Consider the following 4634-nt stretch of genomic DNA (forward strand, 5'->3'; position numbering starts at 1 on the left):
TTGTCGCCCAGGCATTTGTAAAGGTCAGTGCAGTGCAGAGGACGAACAACAGCAATCTGAACGACAACATCTACACAGATTAACACAGAGAAGCGAGCCTCCCCACTGTCCTTGGAGCTTGTTCAAGGAACAGTGAGTGGGTTTGCTACTTTCTACTCAGTTAGTCTGATAAGACAATGCCTCCTTTTTGTCTCAAAGGACAAAAGCGAGGTCATACTCCGTTCCCCTAGACAACCTTCCCTTGTCACATTTGGACTGTATGCATCATAGTGGGTTATGTCACAAGAGCTCCACAATAAGACCATCTTAGAAAAACGCTGGCATACTTCTCTTCAGTAGGCCAGATCTCTCCAGTTTAGAGACTAACTTCTTTGAGTTATGCAACAGCTAATGAATATTAATTGCTATGTTTTCTATGATGTCAGAAACGTGTTGAGCTATATTCATCTGCATGTTTCGTGACACGTGTAATTTGTATTCTTGTGTCAACAACTGAGCTCGTTCATCAACATGTTTGGCAACCAGGTGACAATGACAGTGGCTTGAGGCGTCCAACGGCAGTGTAGGCATAGAGACCTTTCATGATTTTCTGAACCCACTGCGTACAGCAAAAAGTGTTTGTCACCAAGAACACTGCTTGAACATATGCAGAGAGATTTTCTAATGGACCCTTTTCACAGCTGACATTTTGATGTGTCAAAGTGGAAAAGGCACAGACGTTAACAAAAAAATGTAAACATCAATGATGGCTCTATTCCCTCAAGTTTCCCAGTAAGTCATGTCAGTGAGTGACAATGTACAATGCCTAAGCCCTGGAACCAGCTCATATAAATGGAGTGTAGTCATTATTAATTATAATTCCAACTGTGCTATTCGTACTTTGACACGTCAACATGTCCACTGTGGAAAGAGTCTTTTATCACTGATACATAAGTCAAATAAGAAGTATTACAGCTGCACCAACCATTATTGTTATCTTAACAGTGGGTGAAATGACTATGTTTAATGTGTAATTCCAAAGAAAGGAGTTCATGCAGCTCTAAACATATTTGTAGGTCTGAGGCGGTGTGGAAAAATGTCACACAAGCTGACCAAACTAGTACTGAGCTATCATTCATCACTCTGTGTCATTGCGACTGCAATTACCTCTCAACATTGTTAATCTTTCTACTCTATAAAAGATACAATATAGGTTGAGGCAAGTCTCCATATGGCCTGGTAGTATTACATCAACCACTCTACTACTTAGAGTTCAGGCTGTTATGCAAATAGGACAGAAACAGGGGAAAAGTTTGCTGGGTAGAAGTCACTGCTGCTCCAGTTATGCAAGCCTTTAAGCAATGCCAAATTGACTAGGACGTCTATGGGAGCTTCTTGGAAGTGGAACTAGATTGAATAGAGTTTTGATTAATTAGGGCAAAAACATCCTCTCCCCGCACCCCCCCATCCAGCCACTTGGTTCTCTGGACTGCTCTCCACCTGTGGGTTTCATTCAACCACCGAATTGAATTGCTTCAGAGCTTGACTGGCATCTTCAGGCATTCTTTGTGGCTCTCCAAGAGCAGCAGGAACAAAGCCACCAGGAAACCAAACTACAGCAGTGGAAGCCACAATGAAAAGGGAGAGCAAGCGAGAGATCTTACATAATTGACAGCGCAGGATATTACAGGGCAATAAATAACAGAGCAATAAATGAGAAAGCAGAATGTCTATTAGAACTGTCGGCTAATGAGTTTTAAGCAACTAGGGGTGAGTTGAAGTATACAAGAGATGTACATTATAGCCTCAACCCCATCCCCCTCAAACACACAAACACAATTACACAGTCTTTTTCACAAGCAGAATATAGGCAGTGTTACATTATCGCATTAAAAAAAAGACTTATTCATAGGGAGGGTTTTAGAGGAAAAAAATCAAATATCTTGAATTTAAATCATATTAAGGAATCAAATTCTTCCAACTCATAGTTTCTCCCCTCTAACTGCCTAGGATTTGTACATGTGATTATGAACTAGAACTCAGGATTCCCTTGTCCCTATTAGGAAAAATATCAAAACAGCCAACCATGTATTGGAAGGTCAGGCACATTCCCTCAAACCTCAGTTTGCATGTTAAATGAAACATGGCTGCCCACACATTCAGTGATAAACAAACAATACTTTAACAAGAACCAGCTTGAATAACACCTTTAAGTTTGACTTTCCAACTATTTTGGTATTCTAATAGTGTTTCTGCATTCTTTGGGGTATAAGAAGTCAAACAAGAAAATAGTTTTACTGTCATTTGTGTGGTGACTGGAATGCAGGTAATGTGGGTAATATGACATTTCTCATTTCTGACTCAACACACCTTGACCCAAAAGAGTATGACTGATTTCTGTCACAGTGTTGTTTTCTACATTGTTTCTATTGAAACAAGGTGAACTAGGGGTCTAATTTGGCAGGAAGCTGTATTATTACTGCAGGTTTCTGTCGGGCCTGTATCCAAGTTAGTCCCATTACAGCTTCTCAGTTCCCTTGTTATTTCTCTTCCTATCATTGTGGGCTTTTCTTAGTGAGTGTGAGTCTATGGACAAAGTGTACACACACACACATAGTTACCCTGCAGCACTAGAACATATTGCACCTTTTTCTATCCCCTGTTCTCACTCTCCTGCATCGTTAGTTCTCTGAACTACTTTCTGTCTGTTCATTATCAATGCCCTACTGATTAGCACATCACCACAGAGAGCTGGTGGGCCATTCATTCAAGTTTCAATGAGAATGACGCAAATCCCTGACCTGTTTGGTGCCCCGTGGCCTGGACCTGCTCTCTTGGACTGTGGCTCTCTTGCCTCTACACGCCTTGGCTGGCACTCAGACAGGTTAGAACAGCTGAGAGAGGGCCAGTACCCCCAAATGAACCATAGGAGGTCCCATAAACCTCCCGCAGCCCTGCTGAGGCTCTCCTGGCATGAACTGATGTCCGATGTGACCTAAATATGTAACACAAGTGGTGTTTGTTGCATAATAGCTTATTTTTTGCCAAAGTGTTTCAGCTAGACCTGACTGAAACCCACTGAACCAAATTCTACCCATCAGTGCTTGTCGCTGTCATCTCTTTGGTTCATGCTGGTTTTTGTTTGTCTCTCTGTGGCTGCAGTTCTTCAGTAGTTTCACTGGTATTATATTAGGCTATGTTTTTATCCATCACTCAAATCTAGGTGCAGTTTTAAAAAAAACAACATTTCTGACATTACAGTCCCAAGCCACTGGTCATGATCGTCCATGGCTATGTTTACTAACTACTACTTTTTGTTAAAAGATTTTCTTGGAATGGAGGAGTCAGATTTATGTTTCTGTAGCACAACTGACATAGTAATTGTTTCTTCATTGACATTAACACATAATGCAAATGATACTTAGGCTTTTCATTTGTCTGTTAGAAAACCACCTGCTACATTTAAAAGCGTGCGTTTCACCTGCCGAAACCCGGGATCGAACCAGGGACCTTTAGATCTTCAGTCTAACGCTCTCCCAACTGAGCTATTTCGGCTCACATTGGATCACCATGGCAACCAATCACAAACGTGGTTATAGGTGTTGCGTTCATGGTTTTTGTTCTTAGATTGAGATTCTGTCCTGCCATCTGCTGGCTGTATGTGTAACTCCTGCTAAATTATCCTTCAAAACGATTCGTCCTCTTTGAATAATGAATACAGTAAAAAAAAAATCAATACCGTATCGTATAAAAAGCTTTTAAAGCAATAGTAATAATAAAGTAACAGTAAACAGAACTGTGTCTATGTCGTTTACTATTTATTGTGAAACACTGATTTTTATCTGTGAAAGGTGCTATATAAATAAACTTTACTTACCAACTTACGTACTAATAAAGTCACAATGAAGTCATTTCAGTGTCAGGAGGTTAATTTTGATCTTAATCAGAAAATATGTCCAAAATAATGTGTAATGAAATTAATGTTTCATGTCCTTTTCAATCCTAAACGTATGAATGAATGCTTCAAATCATTCAGGCTACATTCACATAAAGACTCTGCAATTGCCAACTTTAATATGGTGTAAAACATGCAACAGACTGTGGCATTAAATGGGTAGCTGCACTGTTTGTTTGTTTGTTTGTTTTTGTTTTTGCCTCCATTTGATTTATTTTATGGTGTAAATTTGTTAACGATGACATAAAGCATATGAAAGGGGCAGTGGATGTTGTTGTTATCCACTTCTCTTTTATGGAAAGCATCCCAAAGTACAGTCCCTATCATGATTTATTTTATTTCACCTGTGCTTTCAGAAGATCAAAAGGATCCTCCGGCTGCCGAAACCCGGGATCGAACCAGGGACCTTTAGATCTTCAGTCTAACGCTCTCCCAACTGAGCTATTTCGGCACCTGAACGTTTCCAGTTGCTATTTTGTTCTATCGCCACTAGAGGGCCTCCTGGCATAGGATGTTATGTTGCACATTTTATTTAAATTATTATCATTTTGTTATAATGTTTAAGCCATTTCAATCTAGTGACTTAAAGCTGTTTCTTCTGTTAGAGGAAACATATACCCTCATGTCTAATATGTGTGAATACACTACTGTTGCTCCTACAGTGTGGTGCAATAAGCTGCTATCAGAGAGACAGAGAGAA

General features: G+C 40.0%; 2 non-coding genes across 2 annotated transcripts; both read right to left on the reverse strand.

The window, feature by feature from the left end:
* Window positions 1–3461: 3461 nt before the first annotated feature.
* trnaf-gaa lies at window positions 3462–3534 on the reverse strand. Its single transcript has one exon. It is a non-coding gene; the product is annotated as a tRNA-Phe (tRNA).
* A 778-nt stretch (window positions 3535–4312) lies between these two features.
* trnaf-gaa lies at window positions 4313–4385 on the reverse strand. The gene has a single exon. It is a non-coding gene; the product is annotated as a tRNA-Phe (tRNA).
* Between the last annotated feature and the right edge of the window lie 249 nt (window positions 4386–4634).

Source organism: Seriola dumerili, unplaced genomic scaffold, assembly GCF_002260705.1.
Source record: "Seriola dumerili isolate Sdu_G_001 unplaced genomic scaffold, Sdu_1.0 BDQW01000088.1, whole genome shotgun sequence".
NCBI classification, from domain to species: domain Eukaryota; kingdom Metazoa; phylum Chordata; class Actinopteri; order Carangiformes; family Carangidae; genus Seriola; species Seriola dumerili.